This window comes from Plutella xylostella, chromosome 10 (genome assembly GCF_932276165.1).
Source record: "Plutella xylostella chromosome 10, ilPluXylo3.1, whole genome shotgun sequence".
Lineage (NCBI taxonomy): Eukaryota > Metazoa > Arthropoda > Insecta > Lepidoptera > Plutellidae > Plutella > Plutella xylostella.
This window is the reverse complement of record NC_063990.1, coordinates 6,510,249-6,530,979: the sequence shown is the minus strand read 5'-3', so window position 1 is coordinate 6,530,979 and position 20,731 is coordinate 6,510,249. Positions and strand designations below refer to the sequence as shown.

The window sequence follows — 20,731 nt, the reverse complement described above, 5'->3', positions numbered from 1 at the left end:
GACACTCGCGCTATCAGCCCAGATTGCTTCCACTGAGGTCAGGGTTAAATGTACTTACCGTGAAATAAATAATCTATTTATGGATACAAATATTATAATTACTCAGACATAATTTTTTTTGTAATACTTATATGAAATGTAGAGCTAAAATGTAGTTGGCTGAAATAGTCGTTGAATCTTGAAATGAATGAAAATATTCACTAAGTATGTCGACGGCAGGTAGGGCGGTTTATTTACTACGTATGTAGCGGAATATTTGGAGTAAGCTTCGTAATCGCATTTGCGGAAACGCAATAGCACGACGGCATGGATAAACTCCAAATCAAAACATTCCCTACTCTACTTACTCCGTACTTGTCTCTAACCTATTTAATTATTAATACATAATTTAATTACTCAATTACTAGGAAAGCGATGATTTTCTGATTTATTGTTATCAGTTTCTCGTTATTTAATGAATGTTTACTTACCGATATTACACAGGTTTTTGTAACTTTTTGCCGAATGAAACGACACGAGATATATTTTCGGACTTTGAACACAGAGCGTCGGTCGGCCTTTGGATCCAATTATAAGAAATAAATAATTACATGGGCTCATCTTGGATTGGATGCTCTAATTAAATAATTATTAAGCGTACTCATTCATTTTGTTTAAGTAAAAAGCTAACAAATCCGGCCTACGTAGTTGGCTACGAAAATGCTACGAAATTATAAAATTCTCTAAATTCTTATCAGTAATCGAGTAAGAGTAAGAATGAAGTAGACTATGATTTTGAGGTTATATGGGGCATCGGCATAAGGGTTCGAGGAAACAGTAGGATTATAGTGAAACTTGGTGAGAAACACTGGAAATATCTAATTGACCCGGCCACTAATACTTTGAGACGTAGGGCGACTTGCACAAACATAATTATTAAATCTAGATTTAGTGTTAAAATCTCGATTTAAGCCATAAATTTATATAGGTTGACGTTTCTTAAATTGAGATTTGACACTAAATCCAGATTTAATATGTTTGTGCAAGGGGCCCTAAGTAAAAGTGATAAGTGGAATTCAATTTCAGACTACTTAGTGCCTACGTCCCAATAATAACTTTATTATAGTTAAAAAAAGACCCACGCATACATTTACTGTTATTTTGATATTAATTAGTGAAAAGCACGTGAAATGTTGTTGATATTGATAAGTTTGGTTCATAATAATATGTAATTAGGAGGTAATGTGAAACAAACAAAAAATTAAAGTAATTATCCAATTTGTTGTATCACGCAATTATAAAGACTCGTTAAAGTTCACAATCATGTCCTAATTAATTTACCAGTAATATTATTCCAGTAGCTGTTACTGATTTAAACTAGTAGGAACCGAAATGTTTTGGTACTCGGTACGCTAGATAATAATTGTTGCAATTTTTATCAGTTAGAGGATTTCAGCTTACGAATCATATGATATACTATGGATATGTAAAATAGAAAGAAAGGAAAAAGGGCAGGCCTTTGCCCAGCAGTGGGAAACCAAATAGGCTAATTTAAAAAAAAAAAAAAACATATGTGTAATAAAAATTAAAAATAATGACGCATACAATCCCATGCCGGGTCCCTTTCGTTGCTATCGTTCATAGCTGTGTATATTATATGTTATCGTTCATAATGTGTATTGTCGTTCATATTAAATTGGAAGTTCACAGCTTCTCTACGTCTGGATAGGGCCTTAAACCGTATCTTAAAAAAGAGGGCAAGGACCCCCTGACTTATAAATCTGACATTATCCCAGGGGGCGGTCCATTTCACTATCTTTCAGGCTCTTCCAAGACCAGAGGCCCAATCTAGACTACCTAGCCTTCTAAACAAATGAACTGCAAATTTATTAAAAGAAATACAACACATAATAAACTCATTGCACTTTACGATACGGGTCTATATTTAGCTAGGTATCTATAGTAATTGTGTCAACACGTGGATGTCACATGCCGAGTGCCGAGTCCGTCTGAGCGGGACTTAATAACTTGGTATTATCGACAGCATTTATGTACAAGTTGGTACCCAGTATTATTATTCAGCGAAAAAGTCAGTGCACCTATTCATCAATAATAATCGTTCATACATAGCTAAAGGGTTCTCTTGGTTAGGGATAGGCCACTGCCTATTCTGACCAGGAAAATATAGACACGGGTATTAAAATCTCTAAAGTAGCTAAAATATGTTACCTTACGAAAATCAAAATTTCCACGACTCTATCTTGTTGTACAACTAAACGAAACATTTGTATGACAGCTCTCGTTCGTTGGTTTTTTGTCCCAGTCGCTTACATTGTATGTACGAACTCTAAAAATTGTAACACGCAGCGATAATCATAGGGTAAAATTAAGCGTCATGTCATGCCACATGAGAAATGAATGAATAATAACGAGGTAGGTCGGTAATTTGTGGGTGTATTTTCAGTCACGTTGTCAGCCAATACTTCAGTCACTCAGGCAGTCACGCCAAAGTAGGTAAGGGTAAGGTAAATCTAGTGGTTAGAAGTATAGCGAATATTGAGAACACTTCTTATAGGTACAGTAAGGGGCAGAAATACCTGACCCACCTCAGAAGCATTGTTACTATGAGAGGGAGGTCAAGTTTCTCTGCACCTGACCGTACTATTCCAGTATGTGATCCAAACATGACTTTCCCACAGTCGATTCTGGAAATCTGTCCACATTCAAGAGTATGGTTGAATGCGTGTGACACCAAGATTCACCAACAGTAAACATTCACACGCGAGGTGTCCTGTTTACACACCCACTCATACACAACTACACACTTGCAAACACACAAATAGACGACACAAGCGTGTGAAACAGTGTCTCATTGACACAGCAATTACACCGGTAATTACACCTTATTACATGTAGACGTGGCAATGCGGCATCCAACTGTATCACATGTTTCAAATAGCTGTTCTCGTTTTTCTAATAACAGGATAAAGTGTATGAAAATTATCTTATTTTTCTAAGTGGGTAGCTATTGACTGCACATTGGTGGAATAACCTGTTTCACATCCTCGGCACTAATATTGTAAAGAGGAATGTTAGTTACTCTTTCACGTAGAAACTACTGAAAAGATTTCATGAAATTCGGTATGCAGAAGTAAACGTTTCATATCAAGAAAATGTGAAATCAAAAGGTCACGTTAAATGTTCAGTAGTGTGTTGAGTACGCAGAGATGTCGAACTAGACTGCTCTGCTGCGTGCTAATTCTGTGTAAGTGGGCATTCAAAATAATTCGTCAAAGACGGACATACCATGCAGTCGACATCGCATTACCATATCAATTGATAAACAAAACAACCACTTCCAACGGAAGTTCGATTTGAATAATAAGATCGCCGCGCGCGCAACAGCGATGTACTCTTACATAATACGAGGTTTGTAGTAATTAGTATGTCAAGTGAGTAGATCAAGAGCGCAGGCGCCGCGCCAGACGGCTCCCTAGACAGGCCACGACCCCTTATCAGCGCCCGCGGGCAAAGAACACCTCTTTAAACTCTACTATCTATGGTGCGCCTCCGTACGTACGGCCCTCGGTAATCTCGTAACAGCCGTCTGATATCAATTTAGTCTAGACAACGTCATTTATTCATCGTTTATATAGGATCCTTATCAAAAAGTAGAATAAAAAAATATTTAATCCTGACTGAATTAAAGCCTGAAACTAGACAATGTAAGGTGATTGAGTACAAATTCCGCCTTAAAAGCGATTGAATTTTTCTAAACCGAAAATTTACTGTACATATATAGCTACTGCACAGCTATAACTTGTATAAAATGCGAAATGATTGAAGTGTAACAACTGCACTGATTCGGCAAGAATCCCTAAGGCATGGAGGAAAGCAAAAGTTGTAGCGCTCTTAAAGCCGGGTAAGCCTGCTTCTGAAACTAAGAGCTACCGACCAATATCTCTTCTGTGCCATACATATAAGCTGTTCGAAAGGCTCATCCTTAACCGTCTCACAAGCGAAATAGAGCCAAAACTTATACCTGAACAGGCTGGCTTTAGACCAGGAAAGTCCTGCACCAGTCAGACCTTAAATTTGACTCAATCCATTGAGGATGGTTTTGAAACTGGAAAGGTGACTGGTGTGGTGTTTGTCGACCTATCAGCCGCCTATGACACAGTCAATATAAAGAGACTACTGGTGAAGGTCGGTGCACTCACTAACGATAACAACTTTGTCAAACTTATAAGTGAGATGCTCCACAACCGCCGTTTCCAAGTTTGCATTAACTCGGAAAAAAGTAGATGGCGCTCTCAGAGAAATGGATTGCCTCAGGGAAGTGTGTTGGCGCCAACTCTTTTTAACATATATACCAACGACCAGCCCCGCGATGCAGGAACAACTCGATTCCTCTACGCTGACGACCTTGCACTGGCATCGCAGGCAGCTACGTTCGAAGAAGTGGAAGGCACGTTGACTGCAGCTTTGCGGAAGCTGGGTGACTACTACAGTCAAAACGCTTTGAGGCCAAACCCATCAAAAACTCAGTCATGTGCTTTCCACCTACGCAACCACCAGGCAAATCGAGAGCTGGACATAACATGGGAAGGGGTAAAAATCCAGCACTGCTCGTCACCAAAATACCTCGGAGTGACCCTGGATAGATCCCTCACGTACAAAACTCACTGCCAAATCACCAAGAAGAAAGTCAGCTCCCGAAACAACCTTCTGCGACGGCTTACGTCTACCAGCTGGGGCGCCTCTCCGCAAGTTCTACGAACAAGTAGCTTAGCACTCTGCTTCTCAGCTGCCGAATATGCCTGCCCCATATGGGCAAGGTCCGCGCATGCTAGAGAAGTAGATGTTGCTCTTAACGACACAGTTCGTATAGTTACAGGATGCCTCAAACCGACACCGCTCCACAAACTCTACTCTCTGGCTGGGATAGCACCCCCTAGCATACGGCGTAAAGTGGCATGTTCTGTTGAGAAAGCCAAACAAGAATGCGACTCCAGACATCCACTTTACTCACATACTGCCGCACCTTCCCGCCTTAAGAGCCGCAAAGCGTTTCTAAATAGTGAGGTGTCCTTAACGGATGAAAACCCACAAAACGCAAGGCTAAGGCTCTGGGAGGGAAAGCAGCCCCAGGATCCTTTTCTACCTCTTGAGGAAAAACTTGCTCCCGGTAACAGTCTTCCCTGGAACATCTGGAAGACTCTAAATCGGTTGCGAGCAGAGGTAGGCTGCTGCAAGGACAATCTCTGTAAGTGGGGCTATACCGTTGGTACCAACCTATGCGACTGTGGTACCGCCCCCCAGACTATGGAGCATTTACTCTCCTGTCCCCTGTGCCCTTCCACCTGCACACGGGAAGACTTACTCCAGGCCAACCAGAATGCTATCAAAGTTGCTTCTTTTTGGTCTGGACAAATATAAAAAATCGCATTTCACTGACACGAAAGAAGAAGATTGAAGTGTAGATTACCAAAAGTAAATTAGGCATCAGTGGTTAATAATAAATTGATTGCACATTGTAACAAGTTAATAACCTACCTCACAGCGATCCACTTTTCAATAAGTCTTAATTTACATTAACGAATCACACCAACTAATTACAATTTAATTGTAATCGTAGACTATAGAAGCTAAGAGTACATGGGTGAATATACATAAGTCTTAATACATAATGATGAAGGTGGGGTTCAAGTTATTTAATTAAACGCTTAGTTTTTTTTACTGGAAATAATCAAAGCCTGAAATACAAGACAATTAACAAAACAAAATTATGTTTCTAAGGATTTTAGAATGAAAAAATAAATCGATGAACTTATACCTTCTGCCTGCTACTACACATTTATCAATCTAGCAGAATCGAATGAATTATAATTTTAGTGAATTTTATGCGAATACCTCTTTTGTGGCGCTGCTACTACACCTATTTAGCAAACCAGATTGTATAATTATGTGCGTTTTGATAAATATTAATGCGTATGCCCGATTGACGTCAACGGCCTTAGGGTACATGGTTGTACGTTTACCGTGCAGCTCAGCCACACTGAAAAACTCCTTATTGTTAAAAGCATAAGATTCTGCTCCCTACTAGTAGCAGTTTAGGGCTGAACCCATTTGTCACGGACGATCGCACGATGCGCAGGCGTCGGTTATTTACCTCTGAAATGTGGAGCGACAATAGCCAATGCGCTGAAACATTTTTTTATATCTATGAGACTTTTTTCAGCAGGATAAATAATCTCGTAATTTTGCTGGAACGAGCCAAAGGATCTGTATGTAGAGTGGTAACGTATAGATGGACCAACTTATTTATTATTGGGAACTCTAATATAATATTTTTCAAAACTCGGTAGAATAACAAAATAAAAAAGTAACAAATAATCAACGTTGTAATGTTGTATCAAAGGCACACTTTTATCCCGGAAATCCATAGAAAAAAAGATCCCGACGAATTGAGAACCTCCTCCTTTTTTTGAAGTCGGTTGAAAAACGGTGAAGCGAAGCTCGCGGGAAAAGCTAGTAAAGACTAACCCCCTTATTCATAGAGAAGTTACAGAACGTTTTAACTAATAAACTGTTTTGTCCCTCTCCGACAAAGAACAATTTGTTCTTTGACAGAGAGGGACAAAACAGTTTATTAGTTAAAACGTATTGTAACTTTTCTATGAATAAGGGGGATAGGATCGTACCCTTTAACTATAGGACACTTAAATTAGATCATAATATTCGTATTACCTGAATAGAATTTAATAATATCATGTGGCAATTATCGACCCTCAGTACCCTCAGTACGTACGTCATTGCAACGTGGTTATTCTTGATGTCAATCATCAATTCATCATTCATCAACAGCTGCAAGTCTTTATCACCGTTGACGTCGTCCAAGAACAGGATTAATACATAATTAATTAGGGACTAAGCAAGAATGATTATGCCTCTACCGTAGGGCAACGATCCATAAAATCTCACTTCGTCTACAAGTATCCTGAACAGGGATTTTCAGGAATTCGTCGAAGTACCACTTTAGTATGAGACATATACCTAAATCTATCTTTGTCTCTATGTGACGGAATCACAGGAAAAATAAGATGTCCCAATCCAACAGCACCAGTCATACACGTTACATCTGCTGACACGGATATTGTACTAACTACATCCATACACTGTACTAATGTTGTATATTATGAACCCGGTACAGGTAAATGTGATGATGATCAATGCGCCGCGTCATCGCCTCTTGCAACGTGCCTGTCATCAACCGACATGGTGTTCGTGATGAGCATCACTTAACAACGTGATCATGAAAGGACCCAAGATCAAGAAAAGCTTTGTGTGGAACCTACTCATGTACTCATATTCAAGTTCTACACATTTGTTCTTCTTCAGACTAAATACTTATATTAAATATCAGAAAATAAATTGAATATAGGTAGTTACTAACTTTATTTTTTATAGATTGTGATGCAAACCGCTGAAACGTTTCAGAATAATCTCTCGCCAACTTTAGAGTCTGGCTGATGTCGTTAAAGTTTTTTTGATTTACGAATATTAAATCAAAGTTTTCTTCTTCATCCATAAAAGGACAACAAAGCAACAAAGTCGCTAACCAACAGTGATAAATCGATAGTCAATTAATCATCAACAATTACGGTGTGGACGTCATCGCACCGTGCCGTGCGTGGGTAAAATCTGCAGTCATCATCATCAGCAAAGACTGACATTTTGCAAACAAAGTAGTGATGATTATTGCAGTAGGAAGCAATATTTCGATAAATATACTTAGTGGATAATCTGATTCTTTTGTTAACAAGACCGCAGTCCACCAATGCCTCATACGATTTTTATGGTAAATTTCGTTTCTACGACCTTTTACCAGACTGATATTGCACATGAAAATGTAACTCATCCAAAAATTTCAGTCCACGACAATATGCGACTAAGGTCCCCATGTATGATTATGAACAAATCTACCTATCTAATATAATTTATGACTAACTTGAATAGCAATAAAATTTACAGCTTAAGTTTCTAACAACGTGTTATACAAAAATTAGTGACCCCTGATTGACGTCATAGAATGAAATTATGATCGATCACTGCATATCGATGTTGGAATCTGGTTAAGTGTCACCACGGAGGTTGCGACCGCTGAGGAATCTTAATTTTTACATTTAAAAAGGTATTTTTAGCGTAGAATGCGCCGTGTATGTGTGTTGGAACGAGTGACGTCAATGACGATGCGGCGGTGGACGGCACTTTCTCGAAGCGCCTTGACACCCGACCCCGGCGTGGGAGCAGGCACCCGCTCCACGACACTGCCACCAACCATCCACAACTACTCATTGTTATAAGTACCTATGTGTGTAAGCGTGATCACAAACATTGTGAGCTATTAGTAGCAAGAGGTAATGATTAATAGTATTTGAACAGTGCTTGGCTACTCTCTGGCTGAAACAAGATAAAGTTTCTCCTTGGTAGACTGTTTCTAGAAATAGTTGAAGATGTTATGGAACAGGCATGACCTGACATTGTAGTGTAAGCAGGGCATGAAGTTAGATGAAGATGGCAGATGGACCAATGATCATGGCGTGGCGTGCCTATCACAGACCCGTGCAACTTGAAGGCATACAGTGGGCTGAATTGACCGAAGTATAAGAAGGGATGAATCGACAAAATATTATGTTGATTGTCAGTTTTTCTTTTAGCTGCAACAGCTCTATCTATTCACACACAACAATAACGATTTTAGAAACCAGTAAAATATGCATAGGAAGAAAATACAAAGCTGTTATTATAATTTAAATGTATTAATATGACGCCCATAAATTTGAGTCCATCTTGAACTTGGCACTTTTTCAAGTTATTTTAATCTCCATAATAGACATATTTCCATATAATTATAAAACGAGTTACTGACGTCAATCAACGGTGTTATTAAAATAGTAACAGAGAGCACTAGATAATGTCAGTTAATAGAGGAAGATGACTTATAGCAAAAAGACAATAAAAATACAAGTAAAAAAAATAGTGTAAAAGGTCTACTCTTGACTACGAGCGGTGGTAGCTCAGTCGGGTGAGCGCCCGCTTCTCAATCAAGAGATGCGGGTTCGAATCCCGGCGCTGACATGTACCAATGAGTTCTTTTCTGAATTTAAGTATAATGTATACCATCGCTCTTACGGTGAAGGAAAACATCGTGAGGAAACCTGCATATCTAGATTTAGCACATCTAGATATTATGTGAACCCACCAACCCGCAGTGGACCAGCGTGGTGGGAAAATGGTCCAAGCTTAGGAAGGCAGTTTAGACCTTGGGGATATGCACAAAGGTTCCATTCGAGAGAGCCAGGTGCAGGTACTGTTACCCCCACAGAGAATAGAATAGAATAGAATAGGTCTACTCTTGATCTACTGAGTAATATTAGGACTCACAGGATCATTTCCAAATAACAACTTAGGTGCTTATGGAACTGATTCGTTCTTGATCGTCGTTAAACGTCCCGCTTAGGAAGTCTGTATTCTACTAGTTGTGTAAGTAACTTTGGAGTTGGAGCCATGTATCCCTGAAAGGGCCGACGGGAAGGACAGAGTTTTGTTCTACGTACCATAGTTATTGTAGTTAGATATCTTGTTATTGTATTGTTCTTAGCATAGCATGAGTGGGTGGTCCGGCTGCCGGGGCCTGGTATGGCTAATGAAGCTATCTGTATTCTGGACTACGATTGTTTTCATCAACTCATCAGAATCGATAAAAATAGAAAAAGTACGCGCGCCTCTTGTCAATGTTAAGTAATAAAAGTAAGGGTTCGGACCTGGCTTTGAATCTTATTCTATTTATCGTGTCGACTAATGTCGGAAGTGTTGGAACAAACATAACAAAAACATTACCCTCCTCCTTCGGCAGTCGGGTAAAAATTGGGAAGGCTTCTTACGCATACTTCCTTACGTTGGGTGCCGTCTTAGTACTTATGTAATGTAGACAAACATGGATACACTTTACTCTCTCTCTCATCTATCTAATATCTACTGCTATGCTCAAGCTATGCAGAATCAGCAGGATATGAAATATTAATTTACTTACGGTTTTAGTTCTATGACTTTACCCTGTTGTTTCGTTGTCGTTACTAGTCACCATGATTTATAATTAGGATCAGATGTCGCTAGTTAGCAGTATGATGCATCCTACTCGCAAGACGATTCTTATGTAATAATTCATATGTAAATGACCGCCTCAATGACTCATTTGCTTCATCTTTTTGAATAACTACCTCATACCTACATGTTAGTAACTAAGATGTTGAATAATTGATGATTCATAGACTGGTAGACAAATCATCATCCCAGATTGGTAAGTACATAAAATACATGAGATTATTTTAAAATATCATAAACAATTTTTAAAATTTACTTGAATAATTTGAAATGAAATGAAATGAAATCGTTTATTTTTCGACGTAGAATGTTAGAATTACTTGTCGAAAGTCATAATCTACCACCTACCATAATCTACCACCATTTCATTGTATACTTATATCCCTGTAAATGTATAAGAAAACCCGAGGGAAAACTTTCTAGTTCGCGATAGGTAATTCATGTTTCTAACTTAGACAAGTAGGTAAACCACGTTTCAAAATACATAGTTTAAGTTTTTATCATCACCCTGATACCAACAACAAAACCCATACAAATCCATTGCGACTCGATTTAACCAATTACTTACATAGGGTTATATGTATTTTGAATGATTCGAAGATATTTTATCAGATACGGTAGTAAACAACATCAGATATAGAATACCTACGTGAGCTTTTCCTTAACATACGTGCATCGGTTTGTTCCCCCGGATATCTGAAAGTAAACGTTTAGATCATTCTGGAAACTAATGTTTTCTAAATGAGGGTATCCTGATTCATTATGCCTACTTACAGACCTCCCATGAATATGTTGAGCGAGTGTCGACCTCTCTCACCAAACTCACGAATGAGGAACCACAACACGTAAATTACTACTCGTAGTCGTTCTTAACTCGTAGGTGGAGCTAAAGAATAATTAGGTATACTTAAACTAAAGCTAGGCTGTAAATATATTTTCTAGGTGATTACAAATACAGCTCTTCCTTTGAGCATTTTGTTTCTCATTGATGAGGACTTGATGGGGACTTTATAGTATTTAGTAGTCATCGCCGTCATCGGTCGTCACGGTCAAAAACAATTAATTTTGGCATCCAATCATAAATTAGGAATTGCTCTAGGCCGATATTAGAGAAATCCCTTTCCTTCAAACTTAGTTGGGCGTCGATTAAATTTGAAATTCCACGATCGGACGTAGGAGCTAAGTACAATATGAATCTTATAAGTAATATAAGTATTTTGAATAGAAGATTAGGTACTACCTTAAAGAAAAGAAACAAATATTTTTCCGTTCTCCAGTAATGGATAGCCGGCCCGGACAGACGCACGGAATGACAAGTAGAGACCGCGTGGAATTTGAGCGGTACTACAAAAAAATGCTTATAGCTAATAGAATTCATTCAGGTGCTGTAGGTACATCGAGGTGACGAAGAGGCGGAGGTCAGTGCCGCTGGGGGACATTACAATAATTTGATATTGGTAGCGTCTGCGCCGCCAGGGCCCGATGAACTCCGGTCCACGCGCCCTCGGCAGAAGAATGACCGGTCCATGGCCGCGCGATCAATATGCAACGCCGTACACCGCTTTTAATATTAATGGGGAACTCTTTAGAATACTCCCCGGGACCATCGGGGGAGGCAAATGAGTGGAGCCGAATCAAATAGGCAATGTGTCATAAATATTAAAAACGTTTTTCCGCCCGGGTTCAAGGAAAAGCCATTGGACAAACTGCCAATGCCATCCCAATTTTTGGGAAAAAACAAGGAAAAAAATATCGTATATGTAGCAGTGCTTGTACAAAAGTAAAGTTTTTTTTACATAACATAATGAAGTAAGTAGGTAGGTACTTACATCAAAAAATTAAACCTGATATGTAATAAAGGTATCTACAAAACGGCACACCAAAGCCGCCGCGCCGCATCCAGCGGCAGTCACCAAAGCTAATAAATAAATAAATAATTAGTTCCACATCTCTGATAAATCATATTCTTAGTGTGCCGCCGCGCCGACCCTGTGACTACAGCAGGAATTAAATATGATTTATAAGAGATACTGAGACCTAATCATCGTGTTCTCATCGGATTTTGGTGAGTCGACACTCTTACAATAACAACCATTAAGAACAAGCAAGAAACATCGTTTCGGCGTATGCTCTAATGGAATTTAATAAAAACATGCCATCATCATCATCACAAATCAGTGCGTTACTCACACATGTTTGTGCAAATTCATAATTTCGAACAGTGCACTGATTGAATGAGGCGCGTCAATTGAGCGAGGCGTCCGGGCGGGCGGCGTGGCGTGGGCTTCAGGACTTCGCCTTCATTTAGCTGCAGCCTAGGAAAGGCGGACACTGAAACGTTTTCAGTTACTAAATATACGTCAATATTTTGTGATATTTTAAGCCAGTACATTAACTTTCTACCTTCAGTTTTCCTGAATTTGTTGGTGGAAATGGATACATAAGAACTAAATAAGAATAAGAGTTTTCAACTATGAAGCTTATAGCTACAAAAGTTCATTATTTAGTTATGTTTGCCTTAGTATTATAGATTACAAACGTCTTGTTATAATTCGTTTATCTCGTATTAAACTTACGTTCATAAAAAAAAAAACTTTCGAAATTGCCAGTTCAGTAATCCAAAACCAAACATGTTAAACTGTTAGACCGACCGTCTGCAACCCACAGTCAACGTTACCAAGACTGCATGAGTTATGAGCAAATCTTCTTGGAAACTATCCGTCCCGATCCCATCCCGGTCTCATTACAATATCATTTATTTGAATGTGGAATGCATCTCGGGTGTCTGTCGTTGACACGAGGTGGCGCTGCGGTCACTGCTCCGACGGGGTCATGGTGGCCATGGGGAATACGGTCCTATCATGGGAAATGTCTCCCACTTTAGACCGATCTATGATTATTGAAATACATAGATAGGTAACCATAGGTGAATGGCGTTAAACATAATAATAGGTAAGTATATAGGTACTTATGTAATTTTTTTTATGTTTTGTAGTATGAAAAAAATATTTTCCGCGTAAATTAAGCGACATCCTGAGGTTTTTATGTCCAAGACAGGATCTCATTATGCAGCTGGACGATAGCCAAAGAAAGATACTTACTTACTGAAGTTGCAGGACACGTAAAATTTATCTCATAATACCCAAAAAGAGGGGAGTTACAAGAAAAATGAGTCTGTGAATTTGTATATCTGTTAGTGGCATCGTAGCTTTCATACGCATGAATCCACCCAAATAGGTATATGTAATGACTTCTGAATCTTTTATGTAAATTCAGTTTCAGTGTGCGGGGCCCCTAAATGGGCACGCGCTGAAATCATGACCACGGACGCAAGTGGTTATGTTATTTATGGAGCTGCCATCCCAATTACGATTTAACCCCATTTGTATGTCAACTAATAATTTGCACGGCCCGGCGCAGTGGCCTATTAGATAATAATTCATGGACTTCATAGTAAAGGAGAAGTATTTATCATTGTTGATGTTGACATTACTCATAGGGAGGGCGTACACCAATTTCATTTCATCACAACAAATAGTACTTGTGAGTATACTGCTGAGAAACTGGTGACTTTTCTTTAGTTGTGTATGATATCCTATTATCTGATGATGATAGATCCGTATTATCATTTTATAATACATCTACACTCTCAATTCTAGTAAGAACACTTTTTATTAAATTACAAACTGCTGCGATGTCTAGCATAAAATCTTGGTTGGTTCATCTGGTAGATGCTTGAACTATTTTGATCATAATCATATCATTAGGAGTTATAAGGAAGGAAGTATAAACACATTACATATTCACATCACATTTAAATATTTGGAAACGGTAAACCATGATTTACCGGCAGGCTTTAGTTACACTTGACATTGTCTCTCTCTCTCTCTCTCAGCCTTCTGTAGTCCACTGTTGGACATAGGCCTCTCCTAACGATCGCCACCCCAAACGGTCACCCGCCATCTGCATCCAGCGGCTTCCCGCTACCTTCCGCAGATCATCAGACCAACGGGTTGGGGGGCGACCGACACGCCGTTTGCCGACACGGGGTCTCCACTCCAGCAGCCTTACTCCCAGCGATTAATAGTCGCTATCCAAAAAAGCCAATTAAAACTCAGTTGAAAAATTTAGGCCGATTCAGTTGGTACCACCACCTCGGTTTTGACTGAGCCGCGGACCAAGGACAACGTAGAAAATATATCAAGAAACGACTAGTGATTATTTTTGAAACGGTAGCCGAAGTAAGCCGATATCAGGCCGATGTTGCGTTCCGTATTTCAATAGAGGTGAAAGAAAGAGATGTCGCTCTATAAAATTGTATAAGATCTTGTGTTTTTTCTCGCTCTGACAAGGAAAAAATTGGTGTGCGTTCGAAGTACTAGCGAAGCTTGAAATAAGAAATCCGGTAATCATCAGTCCATATTATGTTTTTATTTTTACAATGTTAGTAAAATATTAATTAAAATACTTATTAAACACTAGGTTAAAGTCATCACGCATGCCATTTTTTACTTATTATTCACAAAAACTTAACTTTGTAAACGTTAAAATATGAAATTAGGGGCTTTTGAACGCATTCAAACTAAAAATCAAAATACTCTGTGAACCTGTGAAAACACTCCCTCAGTGTTGCCATTAGCGTACATTTTACACATTTGACGTACTATTTTAGCCTCCCATGTGTAATGTGTATATAATTGGTCCATGTAATGTACCATTTAAACTTAACTTCCAATATCATGATTATCATGTGTAAAATCTTTGTTTATGGACTATTTTACGTATTTTTTTTGGAATCGCAGCAAAAAAATTATTAACCACAATTAGTGACGATTTTGATTTTCTTGTATGATTATTTTCTCAACCAATATGATTATTACATGATTACAATGAGTATAAGTATATCATACATAAAACTGCGGGGTACCTACTCTGAAGGTTTTAGGACATTGTAACACTTTTTAAAATGCTATAATAAATATAGGTACGTCTCTCACGACTAAAATCTATTAAAATATAGTACTTCTGCTGACGAGCAGGTGCGAAAGAGCTGGAAAAGCTAAATTGAGTGATTTTAGTAAAAAAACAGCTCATGTACGGTTTTAACCCTAAATGTACGTTTTCAGCGCTGGATATGTGCGTTTTGAGAACTCCGTTGCGGCAACACTGCACTCCCTCCACTTCATTCATACAACATACCTACAATAACAATGATAAAACAAAATTACAAATGGAATTTCCTTATTTAAATAGATATTTGTGCACTAAATACATAATAATATGACGTAAGTATAGTATTCTGATGGAGTGGTTAAGTTGCAGACTCAGATCGACTCGATTTATAAAATAGACCGATAAAATATTACGATAATTTGTTACAAAGTTATAGATATTAAACTATCAATCATTGTTTACAGAAAGAAGAAGAAGACGTTGCGTATCACCGTATAGCCAAGGAAATATCTTGTGAAAGTTTTAACTCAAGGCGGAAATTTATTGAAAAAATACTCAACATAACCTACAATTACAGTGAAATACTGACAATATCGTACCGTGATAATATTTCTGAATAATAAGTGCAAACCCATACTCTAAGATCGTGCTTTCAACCACATACTTAATACAATTCCATAATCATATCGAAATCCAAAAGTTCGTAAGTCGTAAGTGATCATAGTTTAGGTATGTACTTATTAGACTCATGCATTGTAAACTCTATAAACGATTACTCGTAATGTAGTAATCATATTAAAAGTTGAATGCGGCTGTTTTATTTTTTATTCTTTATGTTTAAAGCAGTTCTAAGAAAAAGCAGTAATAACTAGTAATAAGAGTTGTAACATTATGCATGGACCAAGTGTCTGCTTATGTAAAAACACAATGTTATCATGTAAGTAAACCCTGCTTTAAACATAAAAAATGTATCTACCTAATCTTCATAAAGCAGATAATGCTAACACCCTGATTACACCACCAAGTAGAGCGGCCCGAGACAGTGTCCTCCGCTGAGCACTCTGTTATTGTGATCCACGGAATGGTTTAATATCGGCCAAGAGTACTGTCTTACCACTCTACTCAGTAGGTGATTACAAGGGTATTACATTGCAACAGGTAAAAGTTAGTATACAGGGCCTCAAGTCTGCTAACGAATGAGGAGTATATGGTAGGTATCCATATATTAAAAGTACAACTTACAATGTTACTTATACAATTTCTTCCATGTTGCAATGTTATCATTGCCGGACTCTTAAGAAGGAATACTTCCTATCAAGCCTTTATAAAGCAATAGTATCATGAATGACCTCTTAGTCAAGTGCAACATCAACAGGTAAATAATGAAATGAAACATGGTTTTTGCTGTATTTTATGTTTATTAAGTATCATATATTAAATCACATCACAATTATTATCAGTGTTCTGAAATATCAAGCATAAGCTTCTCTTCTATTAGCTAAAAAACTGCTCTCTGATTATCTGAAATAAGATAGAAATATAGATTAATAGTAATTCTATAGGTTAGGATATAATAATAATATATTGTACAGTCAGCCAAAGAGATATGTATGCCACCCCAACGCAAGCCCTTAGATATTATGACAATTGATAGGTAATATTTATGTAACATGAAAAATAAGGATAACTAATATTAAGGTAAGTAATACTTAAGTTAGTAAGTATTGATAAAATATTATTATTCCACCCATGAGGATTAAATTTTTGTTGCTGTGGTGGCATAAATATCTATTGCTGACTGTACTATCAAGGTATTGATACAACTTTATTTAGTAGATTTTCTATTCTATTCTATTCTGAGAGGTGGCGAAGCTCCTGTACGTGGCTCTCTTGAGTGGAACCTTTGTACATATCTCCTTAATTTTAGCTCAGCCAGCCTAGCTCTCGAGTAAAATGGAGCAGCAAGCCTGGGTGTTCCAATAGCTGAGATAGGCGTTCTGTTGGTCCAAGAATAGATAGTCTTGTTTCTGTAGTAGGTGGAGATTGAGCCAGCATAGGTATATTTTTTTAACTACAAAAGATACCCACCGCAGCACTACAGTTTAATCCTAAGGTACTTAGAAAACAGATGAATCAAATAATATTTTATAGATATAGAATCTAGATAAGCAAGCCAAGTAAATTATTTTTCATACTTTCAGTGCATCATAAAATTAAAGTGTTTGTGCTAGGGTAGTATTTCATATATTTTTTGCTACAAATAAATTGAAATCAGCTTAAGTGACTTACTCAGTAGCAGAATGATATGCCAATTTAGTTTCTTATGTAGGTATTAACTTCATAAGATCTTAATACAACTTGTTGTTAAGTACTTCACATAGGCACTTGAATATTTAGTCTTGGTTATAAATTCCAGTCTGGAGCCAGTTGCAACGCAGTAAAAACCTACAAATACCAAAAATTCTGGTTAGTATCATGGGGTTTAGGTTACAGACATTATGATAGTATAGGAAGGTTTATCTTATTATTATTAGTAGGTATATATTGTTAGCCACTGGACTTAGCTGGAGCGAGACCAAACATAGGTGGTTTAAACAAAGATAGGTGGCAGATTTTATGACACCTCTGGGGTGCCATAGGACTACAACAATGGTAAAAGAAGGTTTGTCTTTGTTTTGAAGGATATTTTCTTTAAGGCTTCTTCTTCATGCCTTAAGAACATGAGAGTTAAGGCGGTCATCCATTGGCGAGGCGACGGTATAGATTGTTGGCTTGTCGAATCTCGTTGGTGATCCATTAGCGAACCAAACAGTCTACTTTCATCATTGGCAAAGTCGTGGCGTGCTTTTTGTAACATCGTTGGAGGTTTTTTAGACCGCGGACTTAGAGGTTATTGGAGGTTTTGCTCGCGAATGGATCATCGCCTTTAGTTGAAGAAACTTTTACATGTACCTCTATTATGTTCGTGGATACTCACCTTATTTGTTACGCTCAAATCAGCTAGTTTCATGAAGCTAAAGTCTTCAATCAAATTGTCCGTCAACTCCTTTAAATATGCTTTAAAATATCCAGGGAGACTGGTTTGCAATCCTCACGTATCCTCAGTAACTACTTTCACATCACTTTGTAGGTGTAATTACAGGCTCTTTTTCTTACAAAAATAGGAAAAATTAGCCATTGTAATGGCTTTGCGTTGCAAGAATAGGAACTTTTTTCAAAGAGGCGTTGAGTCGCAACTTTGACATATAATCTACTCTGTGTGATGAGCTCATGATGAGCTCGTGGTGCGAATTTCTAGCTTAGTAACGCTATAATTTTCACTGAACGGTTTGCGTGACGTCATAACACAATGAGCCGCAAAAATGTGCGGTGGGAGTACGATATTAGCGATTTTGTTGAAATCGATTCAGCCACTCATCGCTGGGAGTAAGGCTGCAGAACCTTTCTACTCCAGCGGTCGTCGGCTCTGCGGGCTACGTGGCCAGCCCATTGCCACTTCAGCGTGCTAATCCTTTTGGCTATGTCGGTAACTTTAGTTCTCCTGCGGATTTCTTCATTACGAATCCTATCTCGCAGGGACACGCCTAACATAGCCCTTTCCATAGCACGCTGAGCAACTCTGAGCTTGTGGATAAGCCCTTTGGTGAAGCACCACGTCTCGGCTCCGTAAGTCATCACTGGCAACACGCACTGATTGAAAACTTTTGTTTTCAGACACTGAGGTATGTTTTCAGTGAAGATGTGTCGTAATTTCCCGAACGCTGCCCATCCGAGTTGGATTCTACGAGCTACCTCTTTATCGAAGTTGGATTTACCTAATCGGATCACTTGTCCTAGGTAGGGATACTGATCGACAACTTCGATGGTGACACCTCCTACAGTTACGGGCGATGATGAAACATGTTCGTTCGACATGACCTTTGTCTTGTCCATGTTCATTTTCAGCCCAACTTGTTTAGAGGCATCATTGAGGTCTGTGAGCATTTCGCCTAACTCCTCCAGCGTTTCCGCCATAATCACTATGTCATCAGCAAATCGTAGATGAGAGATATATTCGCCATTGACGTTAATGCCCAGTCTTTTCCACTCTACAAGCTTAAAAACATCTTCCAGTGCACAGGTGAACAGTTTCGGAGAAATAACATCTCCCTGTCTCACGCCCCTTTGCAACTGGATCGGTTTTGTGCTATGTTCGTGTAATCGAACTGACATTGTGGCAGCATTGTACATACATCTCAACACCTCGATATAGCGATAGTCTATATGGCACCGCTGAAGGGATTGAAGCATCGCCCAGAGCTCAATAGAATCAAAGGCTTTCTCATAGTCCACAAACGCTAGACATAAAGGTAGATTATACTCCTCGGTCTTCTGTATAACCTGCCGAAGCGTGTGTATGACATTGAAAAGGGAAAAATATATTATGCGTGTCTTGACATTGAAAAGGGAAAAATATATTACAAGGTCCGAAATCTTAAGGTAACATGACCTTAGCCACACCATATTCGTTTATTTAAATACATTAAATCACCAGCGCAATGGAGTAAAGAAATATTTTGGCGAAAAGCAGATGTTTTCCTCGTATTTTCCTTTGGTTTTTGGTTTCGCGAAAGGGACCGGGCGAGGGTAAATGCAGTCAAACGAAGTCGTCGGTGGGCGGTAATGACGCGGTGAATAATGCATGGTCTAGCGAGGACGTTACCCTCCCCGCCGCATCCCTAATGAGGCTGCAAGCGTTGCCCTTTTCCTCATCACAAGTCCGAGACACTTCCAGCGTGACGTCAACCCGTGGGAGAGGTCAGGACATGCGTCGAACTTTCCAGCAGCTTCGTTAAGCAGTACTTGGGAGCTAAATTAATCGTGTTAAAAATAAAAGTTTCTCTTATTTGGGCTTCGTCATTGAGAAATTTGCTCGTTTTAAGTTCTAATGAAGCGGGTTAAGTTGCAGTTTGGTAAAAGGTTTTCCCCCAGTTGATAAGCCTTGCGAACATCCAGGGTTATTCCACATGTTTACCATATATTCTGACGTACGAATATGATATAACTACTTACTTATTAATATTTCGGCAGTTGGACCTGCATATTGTTTTTCAATATTTGAGGAAAATCTTTATCATAAATCCTAGGAAGGTGATTAATAAGTGATTAAATCGCCGGCCGTCAGGACCACATTCTATCATTAATGATGTGACACACTTCAAAAAGTCACGTACGCCCTTTAATTGGTTTCCAAAACATCATCAAATCACTATCACCGTTAATGGGCACAGCAATACAAAATATGGCCCTAATCATAGTCTGCAATTTTAATCATATTAATTTGTAGAAACCGCTATTTAATTAACAATACCATTAATGGCTGACGCAGGCTGTGAAGGTTTCATGCGAGGTGTGATCATCAGGCAATGCTGTCTGCATAACGTTGGTATAGTATGGCTAAAAAGAAAATTGTTTATTCGTCAGTGAAATTTAATACATTTGATTAAAATTATTATGTATGTTAAGTACTTAAATACTTGGCCGCGAGTTTTCCAAATATTCTAGCCACTTTATAAAAAACACCCCATATTATACACCCCAATGCTACGTTAAAAGTATGGTTCATTTTGACTAAGCTTTTATTTTTAACCGA

General features: G+C 38.5%; 1 protein-coding gene and 1 long non-coding RNA gene across 2 annotated transcripts in view; both read right to left on the bottom strand.

The window, feature by feature from the left end:
• LOC119693749 (inositol-trisphosphate 3-kinase homolog) overlaps nucleotides 1-20,731 on the bottom strand; it is a 77,822-nt gene that overhangs the window by 31,489 nt on the left and 25,602 nt on the right. The gene's annotated exons all lie outside the window — the stretch shown is intronic.
• On the bottom strand, nucleotides 16,323-18,538 carry LOC125489098. Its single transcript, XR_007266744.1, has 3 exons — nucleotides 18,077-18,538; nucleotides 17,389-17,544; nucleotides 16,323-16,620 (listed from the first exon to the last, which is right to left on the bottom strand). It is a non-coding gene; the product is annotated as an uncharacterized LOC125489098 (long non-coding RNA).